A 25,537-nucleotide genomic window follows, 5' to 3' on the forward strand; every position below is an offset into this window, starting at 1 on the left:
TTCCCTGGCAGGAATTGTGCTTGAAGTTGGATTTGCAATTCCAGAGCCGTGTTCCAAAGGGACATGGCTAGTCTGCACAGGGGGTATGAATGAATTCCTCCCTGTTTGTTTATGTACCACATCACTGTGGTGCTGTCTGTCCTTATCAATAGCTGGCCTGGATGCAGTAGGCCTTTGAAGGCCATAATAGCATTTTGTACTGCTAGCATTTCCTTTTGATTGATGTGTAGGTGCTTCTCTTTTTGGGACCATTTGCCCTGAATGCACTGATCTGTAATGTGCGCCCTCCAGGCGTAGTCCGAGGCGTCTGTTGTGATGATTTGATTTGCTTGAGGCATGCAGAAGGGGAGACCTATGTTTCTTTGGCATGCTTGAGCCCACCACAGAAATTCCTTTTGAAGACATGGAATGAGTGGTATAATTGTTTCCAAACTGTGGCTGTGTTGAGACCATAAGTTTTTTAGGTACCATTGAAGTTTCCTCATATGCAGCTTTGCACATGGGATCAGCAGGATGCAAGATGCCGTGAATCCCAGAGCCTGCAGGACTTTCCTTGCAGTCAGCCTGGTGAAGGTTGCCATTTTGCTGAAGTATTGAGATAGTTGCCCTTGCTTCTCTGGCTTGAGGTAGGCCATCTGGGTGTTTGTATTCAAGCTGGCACCCAGGAAAATTATTGTTTGAGAGGGTATTAGTTTTGATTTCTTTTTGTTGACTGTGTATCCCAGAAAGTTCAACAATTTTATTACAAATGCCAGGTGTTTCAGAAGTATGTGCTTGCTGTCCGCTTGGATCAGGCAGTCATCCAGATATAGGTATATTTGTATCCCTTGAAGTCTGCAGAAGGCAATTACTGATGCCAGGCATTTCGTAAACACTCTGGGCGCAGTAGAAAAGCCAAAGGGCAATGCAGAGAATTGATAATGGGTTGAACCTGCAAGAAATCTGAGGTATCTTCTGCAATCTTGTCTGATAGGGACATGCAGGTATGCCTCCTTGAGGTCCAATGTTACCAGCCAAGACTCCTTGCCCAGCATGGGAAGAAGCTGCTGTAATGTGAGCATCTTGAATTTTGGTACGAGTAAATATGTGTTTAGGATGGATAGGTCCAAAATAGGTCTCCAATCTTTGTCCTTCCTTGGTACCAGGAATAGTCTGGAATAAAAACCTTGACCCTGTTCTTTTGCAGGTATCTTTTGAATAGCTTTCATGTCCATGAGAGCTGAAATTTGTTTTTGTGCCTCTGCCCTTTGATTTTTGTGGCAGGTTTGGCATGTCTCTCATTTTTGGAAGGGTGTGAAAGTGGAATCTGTAGCCTCTGTCTTTAATGTCCAGGATCCATTTGTCTTTTGTGACAATATGCCAATTTTTTGAAAATAATGCCAGTTTTCCACCTAAAGGTGCTGCCATTAAAGCTTTGCTTGGCATGCAAATGGGAAAGTCATTGTGTCTGCTTTCTGAATGACTGTGATCTATCTTCTCTACCTCTTGGTGTAGGTGCTTGCCATTGTCTGGCTCTAAATGATCCTTGAGACTGCCCTCTACCCCTTGGGCGCCTGTATCTGCCTCTGAGGTCTGTCCATGGCTGGAAAGGACCAATTTTTTGAAGGCCAGTTTCTGCTGAAACGTGGAGGTTGCACCTGTAGGAAATCTTTCACTGTTTGCATTGATCTTGCCTTTTCCTCCATTTTCTTTAGTACCTCCTCAGCTTTAACACCAAACAATACATCTTTTTGAAGAGGTGCATCTAGTAATTTAGCTTTGACATTATCTGGTAAGGTTTGCGCTTTGAGGCAAGCATGTCTACGTATGACAGACCCTGTAACAGCAGCTCTAAATGAGGCCTCTAAAGTATCAAAACCACACTGCAAGGTATGTTTACCCACTTGCTCTGCACTATGCAACAAATCCTGCAACTCCTTTAAATCTGGTTGCTCAGGTTGTGTCATTTTGCTTTTCAACTGAGATTAACAAAACTGTTGATACTTTAACATATGGAACTGACAGTTTAATGCCCTCATGGTTAAAGTGGCCGAGGTGTATACCTTTTTCCCCCACCTTTCTAAAGCTCTGGATTCTCTCTCTGAAGGTAATGGGTTTTTGGCAGTAGAGGCCTTAATTCCCTTGGGACCCTGTGAAATAGTTTCTGGGTCAGCAGTATGGCTTTTGTACAGGAATTGGTGTGAGTCAGGAACCCGGTAATACCTGTCAGGTTTAACAGGAGCTGGAGGTAAAGAATCTGGGTTGAGGCTGGCTTCTGTGTACACATCATCTAATATATCCAAGACAGGAGGGATAGCCAGAGGCCTGCGCTGGGGAAGCAAGAGAAAATCCCTGAGCCTTTTCTTGGAATCTGAGTAATCTTGGCCTTCCCAGTGAAAGTGTTCCCTCAAGGTATGTAAGGCTTCCCCAAAAGAATAGTCCTCGGGGGGGGGGGGGGGGGCCGAGGGAATGGACTCCTCAGCATCAGAGTCTTCAAAGGGGGAATATGAATATTCCTGGTCCTCAGAATGTTCTGAGGTAATAGAGGCTTGATCTGAGGAAGGGAAGTCTTCCTCCAATCTGGGCCTTTTGTCCGAGGGGGGTTGAGAACCCCTGATAAAAGTAATCAAATCCTCAGCCATTTTGAGCATCTGTTTTTTAGGCATGGGGCTTTGAGAGGGGCTCTGTGGACCTTGTCTTTTAGTTTTCTTGGCTGCTTTAGATTTTGTGAAAGCCTTAATGGAAAAGGAGGAAGGCCTGAAGACACCTTGAGAGGTGGCAGGCCTGTCTAAACTCTGAGTTTCCCCTGCCAAGAGTGGCGTCGGTATCTGTAGTCGGAGAGGGAGCAGAGGAGCCTGCGACCTCGGGCACAGAAGACACCGCTAAAGAAGCGTCATCGGTACTCAGGGGCTACGTAGGCACCTCGCTGAGAACCGGAGCACCGGTAGTCGGCTTTAGCGTGGGGTCGGTAGAAGCCGTGGACCTCGTATGTCGGTCCTTATCTTTGCGTCTTTTACTCAAAACTGGAGTCGGAGTATCCAACGGCATAATGTAATTAAATTTTTTACCAAAGTAGTGTTGGGCGAACTCCGCCCGATGCTTAATAGTGCGTCTGTTGAATCTAGCCCAAAAACGGCAGGCCGAGACGTCGTGGTCTGGGCCTAAGCAAGGAATACAGAAAGAATGGAAATCCTTATGCGGTATTTGCTTCCCACATGAAATGCAATTATTAACTTTGACATCGGTCTGAGGCAAGAAAAGTTTCCCCAACGGGGTACTTAGCTTTCAAAAAGACTTCGGCTGAAATATTTTCGTAAATCTCAGGAGCTGGCCGACTGGCACTTGCGAACTGCTTCTGCTTCGGGCACCGCATGGCAGGAAAGACTGGAGAAGATGGCGTTGGCTGGTTCTTTTATACCCCTGCCGCACTGACGTCAGGGAAGAAGCGACGACAACTGACGCCGGACCTAGACTTTGGAATTCGGCCGACTGAGGACCCGCCTGACGGCAGGATAACCCATCTGTTATGACTGCAGCTGTATGCACGATGAACATGTTGGACAGAGTCATTAAGAATGTTTAGATGAGTTGCAGGCTTAGAACTTCCTGCCTTGGAAGAGGAAGCCTACCAACGCTTAGACCTTTGAGGGGTAGCCATCTGCCCTCTAGAAGATTTGTAACCTCTAGCCCTAGAACAGCTCTGTCTGCTGTTATCAGGGAACGTCCAACTCTTAGAAGGGCAATTCCTGCTAAAGAGAGAATGCTGAACTTGTAGAAAGTAACTGTCTGCATAGACTTGGCCTTGTCTTCCATCTTCTTGAGCACTTTCTCTGCTTTGCTACCAAAAAGACTGTCCTTATGCAAAGGTACATCTAAAAGCGTAGCCTTAACAGGTTCTGGTAGAGGCTGCTCCCCAAGCCAAGCGTGCCTTCTAATAACAGAGCAAGTAGCTGTAGCCCAACAGGAGGCCTCTAGAATGCCAAAACTACAATGTAATGAATGTTTATTGACTAAACTGGCAGAATTTAGCAAATCCTGCACATCTTTACTCTCCGCCAACTGAGGCACACTTGCTATCCTTCACATAATAGCTTCCAAGGTGTGCTGCAGCTAATACATATGAAAAAGACAATTAGAACACCTAATAGCAAGAGTGGCAGAGGTATAAACCTTTTACCCCACCTATCTTGGTTCCTGGATTCCCTGTCAGAAGAACAGGATTTTTAGTAACAGTGGCCTTAACTCCTTTAGGGGCTTGAAAGAAACAAGTGAGAATCAGGGACTCTGCAGTACCTGTCAGGTTTCCTGGGAGCAGGATGAACCAAATCTGGAGTCAAGGAATTTTCCAGAAAATCAACCACCACTTCCAACACAGGTGGAATAGCCAAAGGCTTATTCTGAAGCAAATCCAAATACTTCCTAATCCTTTTCTTAGAAAAGGGATAATTCTGACTTTCCCATTTAAAATGTTCCCTGAGGAACGAAAGGAAAATGGAGCCTGCTTCTTCATAGGCTTTTGACTGGAAGATTTACCTGCAAAGTCTAAAGGACACAGGAGGCCTGGTAACTGCCGAAGTTGCAGCTGAAGTCATTTGTATGAGCTTGCTGTCTGAATGAAGAACTGAGATCTCTGACACCAGTCAGCTTTGCGGCTCCGGATCCAGCTGAAAAGGCAACAGGTGGAAGGTCAGAAGGCAAAATGGAATCTTCAGACCTGGGGGCCTCTGAAACCGTCTGAACCGAACTCTGCAGTTGAAAATCTGCGGGCTGCAAAGGCACCTCACTGGCTACCACATGGCTGACGCCCAACCTATCATCATCCGAGGACTTGACCTTCGGAAGCCTGTTGCGGTCCTTATCCTTGCACTTCTTGGGGATATCTAAAGCCTGAAGACCAGCGGACGCTATACCGACAAACTTAGACCAAACTCCAAAATGCTTAGCTAAATCTTAGCCCAATGACAAATAGTACCGTGGATTAAAGGAAGCAAAAAGAGCACAATTAGGAACGTCGTGGTCAAGGCCTAAACAAATAATACAATAGGAATGAAAATCTCTATGGTGAATCTGCTTTCCACAGGTAAGACAATTAACCTTTTCTGACATTCGTTAAGGCAAGAAAAGAGGATCCCCAACGGGGTACTTAGCTGTAGTGGACTTCAACTTTGTAGCCGGAAACAAAAAAGGTAAACTGCCGACCGGCACTCTTGCAAGAAATGCTTCTGCTTCAGGCTCCATAGCAAGTAAGACTAAGGAAGTGACGTCAGCTGCCTTCCTTTTGTATCAGACGCCCTGACGTCCTTTACAACTGACATCATTTTTACTTACCTTTGGTATTCTGCCCGATCGAGGGCTACCGGGAGCCGGATAACCCACTGGTTAGGACTGCAACAGTGAAACTTGAAGAACATCTGGAAGTGGGGAACCTGTTGCTACAAATCACAAGTACTTTCTGTAACTAAGAGGACATGGACACAAGGGTCTTTAACTCATCGACTCCACTGGAGCTCAGAAGTTTGCACTGTAACTTCCAATGGGTGGAGGCTAAGCCTTTTGGCAGAGTAAAATGATGTCCTCACATTTCAAACAAATGTTAACATCTTTGGAACCATAGGGGTTATGAAAGCAGTATAAATGACAAACTCTTCAGCACAAACTATTTTTATAATGATAGTATTCTTTAGGTACTAGGTCCTAAACTGAATTTAAGTCACAGTAAGTAGAGTAACTATTACATTTGTAATATTTTGTAAACAACGTAAAATATCTCAGCAGCCACTCACACAAGAGTGAGTTTTTCCAATACAAAGTTAAGGTCCCAAGTTGGAGTTGGGGCTCTCCTGGGTGGTCTAAGTTTTTGGCCCCTCTGAGGAACTTCTTGAGCAGTGGATGAGAGAAGATGGGTGGTTCTGTGTTGTAATGAGCTGAAATGGCTGAGGCGTGAATTTTGATGGAGGAAAAAAGAAAGGCCCTTGTGAAGCATCTCAGTTAAGTATTGAAGAACCCAAGGTAAATTGGGGGCTGCTGTGCCCATTCCTTGAGTCTGGTTCCAGGCACAGAATCTTTTCCATTTTTCAGCATAAGATTTTCTAGTACTAGGCCTCCTTGCCTCCAAAAATGACATCTAACACTTGTTTACTCAGGGGATGGCAACGGAGAGATTAGGTAATTAGCTAGGCTGCCAGGTTCAAGGTTTGAAGCTGAGGGTGCAGAATCTGCCTCTCCTGCTGTGACAGCAGGGTACGGGTCTGAGGCAGATGCCATGGAGCCAGCAGTGACACTGCAAAAGAGGGGGTACACCAGTGTTGGAGTGGCCAGTCTGATGCAACCAGTATCATCCTTGATTTGTCCTGTTTGATCTTTAGTAGTACTTTGGAGAGGAGAGGCAGCGGAGGAAAGGCACAAACTGATAGATTTTTCCAGCTGAAGGACAGAGCATCCACTTTCCAAGCTCGTTTGTGGAGAGTCCCTGTGCAGAATTTGTCCAATTGGTAGTTCTGGGGGGAGGCAGACAGGTCTTTATCTGGGCTCCCCCATTTGTTTATCAACATGTTGAAAGTCTTTGGTTCCAGTTTCCACTCATGTGGGTCCATGATATTTCTGCTTAGTTCTTCTGCCAGTGTATTTAGCTTTCCTGGCAGGAATTGAGCCTGTAGATGCACTTGGTAGCTCAAGGCTGTTCCACAGAGCCATGGCTAGTCTGCAGAAGGGGTAAGAATGGGAACCCCCTCTGCTTGTTTATGTACCACACAACAGTGGTGGTGTCCATCTTTACCATTAACTGTCTTGGAGGAATGTGGTCCTTGAAGGCTGTCAGAGCATTCTGTACAGCTAACATTTCTTTTTGATTGATATGCAGGTGCATTTGACTTGGGTTCATTTGCCCTGAATGCACTTTCCTGCCAACTGAGCCCCCCCCATGCATAGTCTGATCAGTCTGTTAGGGTTTGGGTGGCAGGGGGTAGAGTGAATGGTAGTCCTTTGTTTTGGTGGCAGGCCTCTATCCACCAAAGGAACGCTAACCGTAGGCAAGGTATGATGGGAATCATTGCTTCTAGATCATGAGAATGTTGACACCATAGGCTTTTTAGATACCATTGTAGTTTCCTCATATGCAGTCTTGCATATGGAATTAGTAGAATGCAGGAGGCCATGAACCCCAAGTCTTGAAGTATTTGCCTTGCAGACAGCAGGGTTTTTGTGGCCATTAGTTTGAAGTAAGTTGTCAAATTAATTTGTTCCTCTGGTGTGAAGAAAGCCATCTGGGAAGTTGTGTTTAAGCTTGCTCCCAGGAATATAATTTGTTGACAGCATACCAGATGTGATTTATTTTCGTTTATGGTGCACCCCAGACAAGTTAGCACCTTTTATACAAATGCCTGATGATTCAAAAGTATGTCCTGGCTTTCTGCCTGAATAAGACAATCGTCCAGGTATGGGTATATTTGAATATTTCTTTGCCTGCAAAAAGCAATGACTGGAGCTAGGCACTTTGTGAATATCCTGGGTGCAGAAGATAAGCCAAAGGGCAGTGCAGAGAACCGATAGTGCATGAAGCCTGATTTGAAGTGTAGGTATCTTCTGCAAGATTCCCTGATTGGGATGTGCAGGTAGGCTTCCTTTAAATCCAGTGTTGCCAACCAGATATCTTTGCCTAGCATAGAAAGCAACTGGTGAAGAGCTGAATTTTGGACTCACCAAAAAGGTGTTTAAGATAGAAAGGTCCAGGATAGGACGCCATGAGTTGTCTTTTCTGGGTACCAGGAAAAGTCTCTAGTAGAAACCTTGTCCCTTTTCCTCTTCTGGTACAGCTTGAATGGCATTTCTGCTTGAGAGAGAAAGTACTTGCTTTTGAGCCTCTGCCCACAGATTTGGGGGTAGATCTGGCCAACAGTTTGGGGTTGGTAACGTGTGGAAGTGAAATCTGTATCCTTGGAAAACTATTTAAAACCCATTTGTCCTGGGTAATGAGTTCCCAGTTTTTGGCCTGCAGAGCAATCTTTGCCCCTAAAGGAGCAGTCAGTTGAGAAGTGCATGGAAGTTTTAAAGTTAAGGCACTGAGAGAGCTTACCATAAGTAGGGAGTCTTACTACTCCCAGATTTGGAAGTGGGAGCACCCCACTACTTAGTCCGGTGCGTACCCTGAGACTGAAGCCTGGGTGTTCTGCTGGTTCTTGGTTTGGACTGAAGGCCTGAGAGAGGCAGGAAAGGACCAATTCTTAGAGGGCCAATGCCTACTAAAATCTTGGAGGCTGTACTTGTAGGAAATCTAACAGTTTGCTTAGATTTAGCTTTTTCCTCCAACTTAAGAACAACTTCTGCTTTGTTGCCAAACAGGCGGTCCTGATTTAAGGGAGCATCCAGCAATTTAGCTTTAACATGATCTGACAAAGATTGCTCCTTAAGCCAAGCATGCCTTCTAACTACAGACACAGTGACAGCAGCCCTATAAGATGCCTCTAGTGAATCAAAACCACAATGCAAAGTACGTTTTTCAACCTGTTCAGCAGAATGCATTAAAATCCTGTAAATCCTTATTTTCTGCACAGTCAGGAATCAACATAATTTTCTGTTTAAGCAATCCAATAATATGCTACTGATAATTTAACATATGAAACTGGCAGTTTAAGGCCCTAATGGCCAAGGTTGCAGAAGTGTAAACCTTCTTACCAAATCTATCCAGCGCCCTGGAGTCTCTATCAGAGGGTGTAGGATTTTTGGCAGCAGTAGCCTTAATGCCCTTGGGTCCCTGTGAAATAGTTTCAGGATCTGCAGTAGGATTTTTAAAAAGGAACCTGTGAAAGCCAGGAACCCTGTAATATCCATCAGTTTTTCTTGGAGCAGGAGGTAGAGATTCAAGGGCCAAGCTAGATTCCGAAAAGGCATCAACAAGGTCTAGTACAGCAGGGACAGCTAAAGGCCTGTGTTGGGGCAGGAATAAGTAATCCCTAAGCCTCTTTTTAGAATCAAAGTGATCCTGGCTTTCCCAGCGAAAATGCTCCCTAAGAGTATGCAAGGTTTCACCAAGAGAAATCCTCTGGGGAGAAGGGGGGGGGGCAGAGGGAATAGAGTCACCTGCATCAGAATCCTCATAGGTAGATAAGGGTAAATCCTGGTCATCAGAGGAAACAAATTTCAGAATCCTGGTCAGAACCATCATATGCAAATCAAGTCCTAGGTCTCTTAGGTTGGCTTCCCCTGATTAAAGTAATAAGGTCTTCAGCCATTCTTATTTGTTTTTTTAGGAATAGAGGCCTGACCATGCAGTCTGGGCATCAGGTTTCTAGGTATGGTTCGAGTTTTAGGCCTTGAAGAAGATGGTGTCTGTTTAATATACAAGTCAGAAGGCTTGAATACACCCTCAGAAGCCAGTGCCTGCACAGCGGCTCCGGACCCATCCAAGGTAGAGGCATCCGCAGGTTCCACAGCTGAAGCATCTCGCGGCATACTCCGAATGAGTCTCAGTAGAGGCCTGTGAATCTAAAGTAGCAGATATCAGGGACTGCAAAAGCACCTCACTGAGTACCTGCAAACTGCTGACTGGCTTAGAAGCGTTGTCAGCAGCTTTGAATCTAGGCGACCTGTCTCTGGTTTTTATCTTTGTGGTTTTTTTCGGGAATGTCGGTAGTCGGATGGCTTACCGAAGACATGTATGGATAACTGAACCAAGTACCAAAGTATTTAAAAGCATAAATATACTGACTACGAATAGTTTGTTGCTTAAATAAGGCTCAAAACCGACAGCGAGGTACGTCGTGGTCAGGGCCTAGGCAAGGAATACACTACGAATGAAAATCTTTGAGGTATTTGCTTTCCACAAGAAATACAATTATTGACTTTTACTGACATCGATTTAGAGCAAGAAAAAAGTTTCCCCAACAGGGTACTTAGCTTTAGTTGAAGACTTTGGTTCTGAAACTCAAACAAAAATTTCAGGAGTCTGCCGACTGGCATTTGCGAACTGCTTCTGCTTCGGGCAACGCACGGCAAGAAAGACTGATGTAATGGGTTCGGGCTGCATGCATTACACCCTTGACTACCTGACGTCACTGAAGATGAGACAGCAACCGACGCAGGACCCAAGACTTTGATAATCAGGCCGACTGAGGGCTACAGCAAGCAGATAACCCAAATGTGATGACTGCAACAGTGAAACACGAAGAACATCCATGCAACTTGACCAAATGTTGGGGCAGGCTTTACAAGTCCTACATGCATACGTCCCTTTACGCTGTGAAGTAAACTGTCCATGAGACCGGTTTTGCTTGAAGCAGAATTTAGGGGTAGACTATCACCTTACTTATTTTTGGGTCTGTCAACAGAATTGGCCAATTTCTCTTGACAATTTCACATGCTCTATTGACACCTCCAGAGTAAGTTAAGTACATTCTATTCATTACTTCCTTGTCCACTACCTCTTCATTCTCTACATTTATAAAAGACTGATGAGAATAGAAAGCTTTTATTTTTGTACTTTCCAACTTAACTTCTTCTAGAGTTTTTTCTATCTCCTCAATTCTATAACCTCTATCCGCAAGGTCTAGGCAAAGTGCATTAAGTAGTGATACAGGATCTGTATACAGCCTCTTGCACCTCAGTACCCGATTTCTTACTACATTCCCAGTGGTGTGTCTAGAATGCACACTAGACTGATGCTGTATAGTCTTCCTACATTTCTTTCTATTATTGCTTAGTAGACAAAGTGCCAAATATGTTCTTACTAAATGTAACATTAAGAAAGTCAATACTTTCCACAGAATAATGGAAACAGTAGGACAAATACGTGGTTGTACTCTCCAAATAAAGCCTAAAATTCTTTAGAGCTACTACAGTGCCATGCCAAATGAAAAAATGTCATCCACAAAACACTTATAAAAAGTAACATGCATTTTATACATATCATTACTGAAAACTAACTCTTTCCCTCAATTGGCAAGAAGTAAATTGGCATGTGTGTTCGTACATGCTGTGCCCACAGTTACTCCTACTATTTGAAGGAAGTATTCGGATTCATCAAGGAAAACATTGTTCTCCAGAATTAAGTCTAGTAAGGCACAGATTGTATTAATCTTCATATTGGAGTAACCACTCTCCCTAGTAAGAAATTGTCTTACATTTTCAACACCCTCTTCATTTGGAATTACTGGAAATAAAGAATGCACATCCAGGGTGACAAAAAACATACCTCTTGCATTCTCATCTTTATGCTTGGCCCACATTTAAAGATGTTCCAAGAATTGCTTACTATCCCTCAAAACAGTCTCCACTTTGTTTAAAATATTCCTAAGCTGTTTCTCGACATGTATGGACAGTGGCTCAGTGAGCCAACCTCTACCTGACACAATAGGCCTAAGGGGAAGATTCAAAGGATCTTTATGCACGTTCAGCAAACCATAAATCACCAGTATAGTGGGATGTTCAAAAGAGAAATGTGTATAACGAATATAGCCTATTTGATCAGTCATGAGCACATCATATACATAATTCAGTCTGTTAATACCATTGACCTGATATTTCTGCAAAACTACATACACAGTGTTAACATACAGTATTTCATGCATTTTATTCAAATAGTCTAGTCCATCAAAGACAACTATCCCTCCTCCTCTGTCCGCTGATCTAATAAACAAGTGCTCGGCTCTTGTCAACATATTTAATGCCTCATATTCCTTAAATGACAAGTTAAAAAAGCTGGACTTACAATTTTCATTAAAAAACTTTTCCTTAAATCATCCTCACATTTTAATAAAGGCTTCCATTGCTGGAGATTTATCAGGTGTAAAAGTACTTGGCTTTTTAAAACCACATACCGCACACACTTCAGCTTTCTTATCTTTGAAAATAGTTTAACGTAATATTTCTAGCAAACATTTTCAAATCTAAAATAGTTTCAACCAAATCTATTTTAGTAGCTGGAATGAATGAAAGAACATTTAAAACAGACATTTGCTCATTAGTCAATTCAATAGATGACAAATTAAATACTAAATTATTCATTTTCGATTGCGTGTTTGTGGACCTTTGATTTGAGTTCGCGGATTGGATTTTAGCCTCATTTCTCTTGCGGCTGCAGGACCTCCCTATCCGTTTCTCTTGCCTGATAGGGAGTGCTTTCTTCAAAAAAAAGACCGCAGACAATCTAACATTATTTCTGCTTTGCTCATTTAAACTGTTGGAAACAATAGAGTCACCTCATGTTAATAGTGTCGTATGTAACAACAGTATTATAGAAGCTAATTCAACTGGTGTGGGTAATATGCATGTTAATGCTGAATTTGATACTGCAGTAGTGAGACCAAAAGTTTTAAATAAACCTGTAGTAAACAGGGATACTGCTTTAAATTATCAAAGCAGAAGTAGTGCTAAATATATAAAGCACATCGGACTGCACACCTAGAAAGAATTGAAGATGGCAGAGATGACCTCCTTATACCCTGATGTCCAGATCCAAGTCATCTATTGATGATGCAAAGACTGTGGAAATCAGGATGGTCGTGGGCTTCTACATGGCAGGAAGATCCCAAGAATCAGTACTGCAACACTAAAAGCATAAACTGTTTCAATGGTAGAAAAGAGGAGGGTGTGAGGGGCTCAGGATCTAAATTTCGTATGTAGCCAGACAGACATGCGGCACCAGCACTGCAATAAATACCTCAAAACATAAAATTTAGCAATTACAGGGGACCCCCCCCCCAAGGTAGTTCCATGATGTTACAACTCTGTCTCCTTTGAATGATCCTTCCTCAAGAAGCTGAGAGCAACAGAACCATCTACAACCCTTAATTCTAGTGTGGGGACCACTGATATCACCTAAAACAAGAAGTAACACAAATTACATCAGGTACCCTGCAACAGCATACCCAAGGTCAGGAATAACATGCAATGAAGTTATACATGCAAATCAAAATTTTTGTAGGCCTGACCCTAAAATCACATCATGCTCCTTCAGGAGAGCCACCACTGAGAAATGGTGTAGAAGGTACCACTGATGTCTCCTCAACCAGTGAATCAGGCTTGACTTTGGGGGGGGGGGGGGGGGGGTTGTAATCATCACTCCACCTCAGACTGCCAGCACATTCTTGATCCTAGCATGGCATCTGACTCAGATGATTGACAAACTTGTTAACAGCTTCATCCCGTAATCCTTAGTTTGACACTCAATTTCTACTTGATAACTGTGGCCACAGACAATGCAGCTAAGAGAAGCTTGCCAAAACATTAACTTCCATGTTAATGCCTCATATATGGTGCACGGACAGCCTCAATGAAAAAGTAAACCAAATGCATGCTGTAGAGCCACTGTAGTAGGCATAGCAATGGAGGATTATAGGTGAAAAGGGTACCTGTGCTCAGCATACAGGTTACCTCCATTATGTGCAAGGAAAATGTATGCTGAGCATTAGAGACATGCCAAAGGCAGGGGTCCACAAGCACATTCCTATGCCCTTGAGATATGGATATGGTGCCTGATGTGTGCAACACTGACCTGGACCACATATGTAGTCTGAGTTAGCTCTTCTCGTAACAGGGGATAAATATATTTTTATATAAATGCTGAGAAAAAAGTTATGTACTCACCATAACGTTCCATCTGAGTTGTTGCTCTTCATTTGTCTTCAACCTCTGGGACACTGACCTGGGACAGATCTGACTCTGCCACATTTCTCCAGCATTGGATCTGAGCTCCAAGCTCCTCCCCTACCCATAATACCCCAGTCTCCTTCCTCCCTTCAGCTACAGTTTGCTGCTCACCATAGCAACCCAACCTGACACAATGCCTTACCCCTTGGCACAATAACCCAGATAGTATCATAAGAAATGACCAGCTATGCCAAAGAAAGGGCCATGCCTTTTCCAGCCAGACCACCACACATCCCATATAAAGCAGGGAGGAGGAGGGAGGGATGGCTAAAGACAAATGAAAAGCAACAACTCAAATGGAACATTACGGTGAGTACATAACTTCATCTGAAGTTGTCTTCATTTGCTCTTCAACCTGTGGAACAGAGCCCCCAGCTACCACACACTTGAGACCCTCATGGAAAGATATTCCGTAACACAGCGGAGTCAAAGGATTCCCTACTTCTGGAGAGAAGATCCCAATTGTAATAGGAGATGAAAGTATGTGAAGATGTCCAGGTAGTCATAGAGCAAATGTCATCCAAGGAAACTCTGGACCAAATTGCAGGTGAAGTAGCCATAGACCTAGTAGAACGTGCCTTAACTTGACCTGGCGGAGACAATCCATTGGTTGAATACGCCAAGTGTAAACACGGAGAAATCCAATGGGCAATGACTACCTTTGATACAGGTTTCCCTAAAAGAGGCTTACAGTAGGAAATGAAAAGTTGATCGGACTTGCGAAAGGCATTTGTTTTGTGCAAGTAAAAACATAATTGTCTATGAACATCCAGCAGGTGCAATGTATACTCTCCCTTATTCTGAAAGTTCGTGAAGAAGATAGGGAGGTTGATGATCTGATTTATGTTGGATTCTGAGGTCACTTTCGGCAGAAAGGAAGGATTAGTGAACAAAAATACCATGTCTTTATGGAAGATCATGTAAGGAGGCTTAGTCAATAAGGCCTGAAGCTCAGACACTCTTAGCTGAAATAATAGTAATCAGGAAGGCTGTCTTCCAAGACAGGAACTGCAGATCCACTGAAGCAGCGGGTTTCAAAGGGGAAGAAACCAATGCTTAAAGAACCGAAGTAAGGTTCCCAAGGAGGTATAGGTTTTCTTGATTGGTGGCCTAAGAAAAGGACCCTTCAGAAAAGCTTTACAGACCTTAGAAGAGGCTAGAGAAGCTGAATTATCCCCTATGTGGAAATTAGAAATAGCTGCCAGCTGAACTCTAACCATAGAGAAGATGGCACCCTGTTGAAAAATACCTGCCAGAAACTAAGATAACAGAAACTGGAGCAGTGAAGGGATCCAATAATGTTGAGAAGCCCAGATGGAAAACATTTCCACTTACTCAAATAAACCTTTCCCGTGGAGGATTTATGAACCACTACCAAAATCTTAACTGGAGAAGATAGCCCGGGAGTCCTAACTACCATGGGAACTGGAGCAGCCAAGCAGTGAGCTTCAGACTTTCCAAATCTGGATGTGGAATCCCTGAGGGATGTGAAATCAGATCCAGAACTGGATCCAAAGTCCACAGAGGACACACTACATGAGGCCACAGAGAAGGGAACCATACTTAGCGAGGCCAGAAGGGGTCAATGAGGATGACTAAGCTCTCCAGCCGTTGCACTTTCTGAATGAGTTTTGGGATCAGGGGAAGTGGAGGATAAGCATAGAGAAGACCAGAGGGCCAAGCATGAACCAGCGGGTCTCTGGGGGACTCCCCCCGGGGTTCAGAGTGAAGAAAGTACAGTTTTGTACCTACCATAAATGTAGATGTCCGACAGGCATGCATCTGCAGTCCTTACAAATGGGTTGTCCTGTCGTCAGGCAGTCCTTCGGTCGGCCGGATTCCAAAGTCTGGGTCTGGCCTCGGCTGGTGTCGCACTTCACCCGACGTCATAGCTGCAGTTCTTCGGGTATAAAGGCATCAGCCGACGCCATTTTCCTCAGTGTTTCTTGCCCCAGATGCCAGGTGCCCTCTAGGAAGGCTAAATTTGGATAAATGCAAATGGTTCCAAATAGTAGAGAGCAAACAAAAAATAAGCATGTATGTACATATATACAAACAAATACACCATAACAGATTCCCCCAGCTAGCTACAAGATGGGCAAATACCCTAGGAGTACCACAGAGGGGAAGGAGGGTGGGTAATCCTGACTGCAGATGCATGCCTATCGGACATCTACATTTATGGTAGGTACAAAACTGTACTATGTCCTTCAAGGATGCATCTGCAGTCCTTACAAATGGGTAGAATACCATAGCCAAACTGGGGGAGGAGGAGAAATAAGATTATGGTGCAGTTAAGATCCCTTGCAAAACAGCAGTGGCAAAACCAGCTCGGGATCTGGAGTATAAAGGTAGATTATAATGCTTGGCAAATGTATGCACGGAGCTTCAAGTAGCAGCCTCTAAAATGTCTTTGGTAGCCACTCCTCGTAGAAAAGCTGTGGTAGTGGCTGTAGCCCTTGTAGAGTGAGGGCTGATGTTTTCTAGAGTTTTCTTCCCATGGTAGGAGTAACAAAATCTAATGCAATTTCCTATCCACTTAGAGATTGTCTGTTTTGAAATTGCTTTTCCTTCCATTCCTGTTGCATATGCTACCAGTAGCTGGTCAGTTTTTCTATTGCCCTTGGTCCTGTCCAGGTAGTAACGTAATTGTCTATGTACATCCAAGGTATGCAACAGTCTTTCTCCCCTGTTGTGTGGGTTGGGGAAGAATGTAGGTAGGTGGATAGCTTGGTTTAAAGATACCCTGGAGACCACCTTTGGCATAAAAGTAGGATTTGTTCTCATGGACACTATCTTGATGGAAGATCAGGAAGGGCTGTACTGCCATTAATGCCTGTAGCTCAGATACCCTGCTTGCTGAAGTGATTGCAAGCAGGAAAGCAGTTTTCCATGATAAGTATTGTAATTCTGCTGTTGCTGCTGGTTCGAAAGGAGGGAGTGCCAACTTTTCTAGCACAAAGTTCAAGTCCCATGCTGGCAATGGTGGCTTCCTAGGTGGTTTTACATTTTTAATTCCTCTCAGAAACTGCCTGAGCAGAGGATGTGAGAAGACTGGAGGATCCAAGTTGTATTCTGCTGAAATAGCTGATGCATGAATCTTAATGGAAGAGTAGGACAGGCCGTTGTGGAAGAGCTCTGCCAAGTATTCCAGGATGTTGGCTATGTTTACCAGTGACACATTTTCTCCTTTTGCAGTACTCCAAATGTGATATCTTTTCCATTTTGCTGAATAATTGTTTCTTGTTGAGGGTCTGCGAGCCTCCAAGATAATGTCTTTAACCCTTTGGGATAAACTTGGGTTATTTGGTCTTATGCAATGTTCCAGGCAGTCAGCTGCAGTGTTTTCAGGTTTGGATGCAGGGTGCTGTAGTTGTTCTGTGTTAACAGTAAGGGAACCAGGGGTAGAGGCCATATTTGTTCACGAGACATGCTCCTCAGTAATGGGTACCAATGTTGCCTTGGCCAGTCTGGAGCTATCAGGATGATCCTTGGATGGTCTTCTTTGATCTTCAATAGCACCTTCTGCATCAAAGGAAGTGGTGGGAATGCATATGCTGTCAGGTTTTTCCACCTGAAAGATAGGGAGTCCACTTTCCAAGCAAGTGGGTGGTACGTCCTTGTGCAGAATTTCTTCAGTTGGTGATTGCGTGGGGATGCAAATAAGTCTATTTCTGGTAGTCCCCATTTTCTTGTAATGGTTTTGAATATGTCCGGATGCAGCATCCATTCGTGGGCATCCGTGGTAGTTCTGCTTAGTATGTCTGCTAGTATGTTTTCTTTTCCTGGCACAAAAATTGCTTGTAACTGAATGTTGAAGCTCAGGGCCACATTCCAGAGGTCCATTGCCATCCGGCATAGAGGGTACGAATGTGTGCCTCCCTGTTTGTTGATGTACCACATAACTGTGGTGTTGTCTGTCCTTAACAGTTGACCTTGTCGAAGAAATGGTCTGAATGTCTGAATTGCCAGTTTTACTGCCAGCATTTCCTTTTGATTTATGTGTAGGTGCAGCTGGTCTTGAGTCCATAAGCCTTGTATGCACTTGTCCAGCATGTGCGCCCCCCAACCGAGGTCTGAGGCGTCCGTTGTGATGGTCTGGCTTGGTTGAGTGCTGTGGAAGGGCAGTCCTTTGTTTGATTGACAGGCCTGAGCCCACCATTTGAATTCTTGCTTCAGGCATGGGATTATTGGAATTTGGGTTTCTAGGCTGTGCTTGTGCTGAGACCATAAATTCCTTAGGTACCACTGTAACTTTCTCATATGCAGTCTGGCATGTGGAACCAATATTATGCAGGATGCCATGAAACCCAAGGCTTGCAGGACTTTTCTTGCTGTTAGCTGGTTCTGTTTTGTTAATGCCAAGAAGTAGAGAGGGAGTTGCTCCTGTTTTTCTACTGTTAGGAATGCCATTTGTTTTGATGTGTCCAGCTCTGCACCCAAAAAGGTTATCCTTTGGGATGGTATCAGCCTTGACTTTTTTATATTGACTGTGTATCCCAGTGCTTGCAGTAGATAAATGACCCTTTTCAAGTCTTCTGCTAGTTTGTTTTTGTTGTCCGCTTATAACAGGCAGTCGTCCAGGTAAGGGTAGATTTGAATTCCCTGAAGCCTGCAATGAGCAATTACTGATGCCAGGCATTTCGTGAACACTCTGGGCGCAGTAGATAAGCCAAAGGACAATGCTGAGAATTGATAATGCTCTGATCCTGCAAGAAATCTGAGGTATCTTCTGCAATTTGGTCGTATGGGGACGTGCAGGTATGCCTCCTTGAGATCTAGAGTTACCAGCCAAGACTCCTTGCCCAACATGGGAAGAAGCTGCTGTAGGGTCAGCATTTTGAATTTTGGGACAATGAGGTATGTGTTTAAAGCGGACAGGTCGAGAATAGGTCTCCATTGGTTTTCTTTTCTTGGTACCAGGAAGAGCCTGGAGTAAAATCCTTGTCCTTGCTCCATAGATGGTACCTTTTCTACAGCTCTCATCCTTAGTAAGTGAGTTATTTGCTTTAGAGCTTCTGCCTTTTGATATGGAGGTAGGTTTGGCATTCCTCTCTTCCTTGGTAGAGTATGGAAGTGAAACCTGTAACCTTGGTCTATTGTCTGCAAAATCCACTTGTCTCCTGTGATGTAATGCCAGTTTACTGAAAATAAGGCTAGCTTCCCGCCTAAGGGTGCTTCTAGCTGTTCCCTGGTAGGCGGTGCTAGAGCCAAGTCACTGTGATTGTCCTGTAGTAGTGGTGGTGGCTGTATCTGTGGCTGTACCTCGCTGGTTGTTAGCCTGCCACTGACGTCCCCTGTAGGCACCTCTGGATTGACCCCTGCCTCTTGAGCGTCTATTCCTGCCTCTCTGAGCTCTGGAGGTGTCTGGAAAGGACCAATTTTTGGAAGGCCAATTCCTGCTAAACCTTGGAGGTTGGACCTGTAAGAAATCTTTGACTGTCTGGACAGATTTTGCCTTCTCTTCCATCTTCTTCAGCACCTGTTGTGCAGGAGAGCCAAACAAATTGATCTTGTCCATGGGAGCATCTAGTAGCTTTGATTTAACATGATCTGGTAAGGCCTGCTCTTATAACCATGCATGTCTTCTGATCACTGTGCCACTCATGGCTGATCTAAAGGAAGCCTCCAGTGCATCATAGCCGCATTTTAAGGAATGGTTACTGACCTGCTGAATGTTATGTACCATTTCCTGAACAGATTTTTTGTCTAATGGTTCATCCGAGGACAGCTTTTTAGTTAACTGGTCTAACAAATTCTTGATACTGGATCATGTGGAATTGACAGTTCAAGGCCCTAGCTGAAAGAGTAGCAGAAGTGTAAACTTTCTTTACCCCATCTCTCTAAGGCCCTGGATTCCCTTTCAGAGGGGAGGGTTTTTTTGGCAGAGGTAGCTGCTACAGCCTTAGGTCCCTGGGAGATAGTTTCGGGATCTGCAAAAGGAGCCTTATACAAATGATAATGTGTGTCCGGAACCCTGTAGTACCTATCGGGCTTAGCAGGGGCCGGAGGAAGTGAATCAGGAGCAGTACAAGCATCATTAAATGCATCATCCACAACAGTAAGAACTGGAGGGATGGCTAAAGGCCTATGCTGTGGTAAATGCAGAAAGGTTCTAAGCCTTTTTCTAGAGTCTGAAAAATCCTGGCCCTGCCACTGAAATTGTTCCCTCATAGCATGCAAAGTTTCCCCAAAGGAAAATTCCTCAGGCGGAGAGGCAGAAGGAATGGACTCTTCAGCATCAGAGTCTTCATAAGGGGAGAAAGGGCCCTCTGGAGGGTTTGAATTATCTGAATCATCAGAGGAGTCATCTGTAGAAACTGGCTCAGGGGGCTCTGCTCTAGGCCTCTGGGTGAGGTTGGGATCCCCGGATCAAAGAAATGAGATCCTCTGCTAGAGTAAGCATTTGTGGACTAGAGCTAGGCCTGTGAGAGGGGGTCTTAGCAGGCACAGTTTTGGCAGATTTAGCTGCTTTAGCCCTGGCAAAGGCCTTAATCGACATGGTTGCAGGTGGCCTAGCAGCTCCACGTGCAGGGGTTGAAATATCCAAGGGGATAGTATCAGATAAATCCTGGGAACCTGCAAGAGCAGGTGGGATTTCAGTAGCCGATTCAACCAGGTTGGATGAGGCCTCGGTAGGAGGTAAGCTTTCGGCTGAAGGAAGAACCAAGAGCTCGGTTTCAGCCGAAACCAAGACACTTGCGGTTGGCTTAACCGCGGTTTCGGCCAAAACCGCGGACCGCGAGTGTCAGTCCTTTTCCTTGCGCTTTTTAGAAATTTGCGTAGTCGGAGGATCCGACGGCATAATGTAAGCAAAAGCGGAGCCGAAAAACTCCTCAGCAAATTCCGACCGACGTCTAAGCGTCCGTCGGTTAAAAGAAGCACAGGCTAGACAAGCTGCTACGTCGTGGTCTGGGCCTAAACAAGGTAAGCAGTAAGAGTGGAAATCTTTATGAGGTATTTGTTTCCCACAAGTTAAACAGTTATTCACTTTTTCTGACATCGGCTGAGGCAAGAGAGAGTCCCCAACGGGGTACTTAGCTTTTTAGAAGTCTTCGGTAGTAGTAGAAGTATTCGGTAGTAGTAATCTCTGGTTCTGACCAACCGGCACTTGCGAACAGCTTCTGCTTCGGGCGCCACGCGGCAAGAAAGACTGAGGAAAATGGCGTCGGCTGATGCCTTTATACCCGAAGAACTGCAGCTATGACGTTGGGTGAAGTGCGACACCAGCCGAGGCCAGACCCAGACTTTGGAATCCGGCCGACCGAAGGGCTGCCTGACGACAGGACAACCCATTTGTAAGGACTGCAGATGCATCCTTGAAGGACATCTCGCTGCACTTAGAGTTGGATGGAGAGGTGAAGAGAAAGGCTGACCCCACTTTAGAAAGATCTGTTTCACTACTGAAGGATTCAGAGACCCCTCGTAAGGCATCAGGATAGACCTGCTGAGCCTGTCCCACTAGAATGTTGCACCTCCTATGAGTGTCCGATGCCACCAGAAAATGGCTGGTGGAGATCGCCCACTGCAACAGTATCATGGCTTCGTAGAAAAGGGGATAAGACCTTGCCCCCCCCCCCCCGTTTGTTGATGCACCAGACAACTGACATTGTCTGTTTGGATGACAACTGTCCCTAGAAGAAGATGGGCATGATAAGCTTGCAACACCAATAACACCACCCTCATTCTCCAGGATGTTGCTATGCAATTGGGTCTCCAGGGAAGACCACATGTTTTGAACTGTCCTTCCCAAGCAATGCCGCCCCCACACCTGAGTAGGGAGGCGTCCATAGTCACCATGGTCAGAGGGGAGGGAAGAATAAATGGGCAACCGCGAAGAAGGTCTAGAGGACTGAATCCACCAGAGAAGAGAATCCCTGCATGCTCGCGACAGACAAATAGGATGAGACAATGGTAGAACTAGAAATGACCACTGGACAGCCAGAATCCACTGGAGCATCCTCATATGTGTAACCGAGCTGCGAGTATGAAGGTGATCGTGGCCACCATGGACCCCAACGGCCTTAAAACAAACTCCACTGGAGGAGATGGAACTTGACGAATGTGCAAGACATTATGTTTGAGGGACTGAAGTCTGTCTGGTGTTAGGAAAACTTTGGTCTGAATGGTATCTAACAGGGCTCCAATGAAGTCCAGACCTTGAACCGGTTCTAACAGGGATTTGTTCAGATTTATGATGACACCCAACTGGTTAGCAGTCTCCATAAGTAAATCCCTGGCTTGGCAAACTATGCTTGGAGGGAGCGCAAGGGAGCCAATCGTCCAGGAAGGGGAAAGACCTGGAAGCCCTGCTGCTACCACCGCCATCACTTTGGTGAACACCATGGGGGCTACGGTGAGACCAAAGGATACCGCTCTGAACTGTTAATGATTGGTCCTCAGCCGGAAGCAGCAGAACCTCAGAGTACCTATCCATTTTAATGTGATAGTACGCATCCTGAATGCCCACTGAACACATCCAGTCGTTTTCCTGCAGAAAGGACAGGATAGACTGAAGCATGACCATTCGGAATTTTGTCTTGGCAACAGACAGGTTTAAGGCTAAAAGCTCCAGAATGGGTTTCAAGTCCCCCATCTTCTTTGGCACTAAAAAGAACCTGGAAGAGTTGCCTAATCCGGACTGATCTCGGGGGGAATGGGCTGGATGACTCATTTTTCTAGCAGCTTGGAAATTTCCTGTGCTGCTGCCTCCCTTTGTATGGGTGGAATGTACGGGAGGTGTTTGGGCAGAATTGGCCTTTGAAATAAGGGGACTGGATATCCTCTGGATATGATTTGTAACCCCCATTGATTATCTGAAACTCACTCCCAAGCTGTAGGGTGTAGCAAAAGGTGACCTCCAACTGCCTCCAGTGACGAGCAGCCGGGCAACCCTTCATGGCTGCTGCTGCTTGGGCCTGTCCAAGAACCAATCCAGAGACCCTTGGTTCCTCGGACCCCTATGTCGCAAGGGTGACGTCTGTCAAATCCCCCTCTGCGTCTGGGGGAAGGAGTCTCCCAAGCTTCCTAAGAATAACCCGGAGGCTTCCGGAACCACATCTTCATCCCCCAACAATTCCTGGAGAAGGATCGTTGAGGGGTTGAGAAGGGGATTCCGATGGCAGAGTCTTCCCGTCCTTCCCGCTCTGGACCAGTGTGTCACGTACCGTCTTTCCAAAGAGTGGAACCATCATACGGGACGTTTGTAAATGACGCCTTCAAGGGCTCCAAGAAGGTACAAAGCTGGAGCCAGCCATGACGCTTGATGGCAACGCCTGCTCTGGCAGCTCTAGCGGTGCCCTTGGTCGCATGAAAGAAAAGCTACATAGAGGTACTGGCAATGGAGGTGAAAGTGGCTAATCGAGAGGAAACCTTCCTATTCTCTGCAGAAATGGACCCTGGGGTAGACTCGGCGACCTCCTTTACTAGGTCTCGCTGAAGCCTAATAATGCATGTCATGTCGTTCAGCACACCTACGGAGAACGTTGAAGTGTAGATCTGTTTTCCAAAACAGGCCAAAGTCCTAGAGTCTTGGTCCAGCGGATGGAATATGAAGATCTCCTGTGCAAGCTCTTTCTTGCTGGCCGCCCCCACCACCATGGCATTGACAGGGGATCCCTTTGACCAGTGTGGTTCATCAGAAGGGGCGCCGAGGACCTTATTAGGGTGTTTGGGGATGGGCTCCACCAAGCTGGGCTCTTTCCATGCCAGAGATGCAACAAGATCCACCAGAGGATCTGTAGGAGGGGACACCCAGGATGTAGGGGGTCCTGTGCCAACCACCAAGAACACCAACGCGTCAGGGTTGGTGTTTTGGGCAGACCACCCCTCCACGCTGTTGCAGGATCTCTATGAGGTCTCCAAATGAGACATTCTCTGCGGATGATCGATGGGGAACCCTCCCCTTCCTCCAAGTCAGTGTTCTCAGTGAGAGACTCTGGAGGGGAGTCTGTGTCTCCTTTTACACGTGTTTTCAAGGAACCTCCTCGGGGGGGTCCTCTGGGGAGGGCTCAAACATCCAGCTGTTCCTGTGGGGGAACTCCCTGGGGCGGAGATGCAGGATGGCGGAATCTGGACCAGAGACAGAGGGAGCCACGATGAACTCAAAGGACGAAATCGTTAATGGTCTACATGGGATTGAGAGAACCCTGTCTACCACGTCAAAAGCAGAATGAACCAACCCCTGGAGCTATGATCAGGTCCATAATCCTCTAGCTCAACAGGGGCCTGGAGCCAAACCTCCAGGCTCAGAGACTCCGAGTGGAAGGCTCGGCTCCGAGAAACCACCCCCTCAGATCTGGAGTCAAGGCTACGGCTCCAAGAACTGGATAGCTAACTAAAGCGCCAACGCCTGAGTGCAAAGAGCAAGAAAAGTGAAAGAAAAGATAGAAAAAAGATAGAAAAAACTAAAGATTGCTAGAAAACCCAGAAAAACTTACCCAAAAAATCACTTAGAGCACAGACCACAATGCAAATGTTAGATGCAGCAAATGAGATCTAAAGGGAGGAAGGAGACAGGGGCATTATGGGGAGGGGCTTGGACCTCTGATATGATGCTGGAGAAATGTGTCCGAGTCGGATCCATCCTGGATCAGTCCCCCACAGGTTGAAGACTATTCAGATCGGGATACTTCCTAACATGAAAGCCCTGTACCTTGGCAGTAGAGGTGCGCCCCCCCCCCCCCCCACCACCAAGTAAGGCTCATTTCAAGTACTGTATATGACATACTAAATTCTCACTTGCATTTTGATAGTCTAAGCTGACAGCTAGTAGTAATCAACCAGACATTTTTTTTGGCAGGTGTGGCCTCAACCAGGCAAGAGGATTCCTTAAAAAGTAGTGGCATTTACTACTTACTGATCCCAAATCCCTTGCACTTTTTTCAATATTTCACCAGCTTGGGATCCCTGATCTGACCACCCTTTATGACTATAACCTTCTTTGGTGATGTAAGCCATAAACTCATCTCTGTCTTGAAGGTTGCTGGAGTGCAGTGATGGAATCTGACACAAAACTTCATACAATGCCATCTTAAGCAATAAAGGCAATGCTGATGGTGCAAGTCCTGGCTAGTAACCTGACCAACACAAGAAAACCGATTGTTTTACCACTGCTGGCAATCAACATAAGAACTTTCTTACAATATCTTTAAAGACAGATTCTAAAGGCCAAGGTTCAGCAAGCAAGGAAATGTGCCTAAGAAGCTTCTGTTCCCAAATATGGAATCCAAACCTGCAGGACCAAAACATCTGAAAAAAATGCTGCAGTTCCCAAAAAAGTTGTTGTGTCTTTCGGCTTTTCCCGGTTAAGGGTCACCACAGCGGAACTCAGGTCCGCTAATGATTGGTAGTTAATTTTTACGTGCCGAGTTACCAGCACTGACGCACAACCTTCAACTAAGGTACGTCCATTCACGCATGTCTCCACGCAGAAGACGCTCTAGCTGAGAATCTAACCGGACAGCATCTTACTGTGAGGCAACAACGCTACCACAGCAGTTCCCAAAAAAGTAAACCTTAAAAACTTGCAGTTACACTAAACGTTTTATAAGGGTTCTGCCTTCCTGCACTACCAACATGAGGGATAGTGCAACTTGCAATCTTGCTGCTTTCAAGTCCACAACTGATGTATCCTGAAGGAGGAATATTCTAAAGTACCACAACTTTAGGCACTTTGCATTCCCCCATTTACACTTGCTGTTCTATTATTTCAATGATTGCAAATATAGTCCTAGATAATACAAAAGGCTCCATCTGCATAAAATGTGCAAACCAACAGATACGACAGCAAGACAAAAATTCAAAATACACTCAGACAGGGATATTCTAAGAGAAAATCCTTTAGAGTTAAAATACTGCAGAAAGACAAGTCAATGTTACTCAATACAGACAAAAAGCACTACACATTTCAATGATG

The 25,537-nt window shown here is 45.2% G+C and overlaps 1 protein-coding gene across 1 annotated transcript in view; it reads right to left on the reverse strand.

Moving 5' to 3' along the window:
- Positions 1-25,537, reverse strand: part of WDR43 (WD repeat domain 43) — a 1,886,673-nt gene that overhangs the window by 961,057 nt on the left and 900,079 nt on the right. The window lies entirely within an intron of this gene.

This window comes from Protopterus annectens, chromosome 1.part2, assembly GCF_019279795.1.
Source record: "Protopterus annectens isolate FY-2018-M chromosome 1.part2, PAN1.0, whole genome shotgun sequence".
NCBI lineage: Eukaryota > Metazoa > Chordata > Ceratodontiformes > Protopteridae > Protopterus > Protopterus annectens.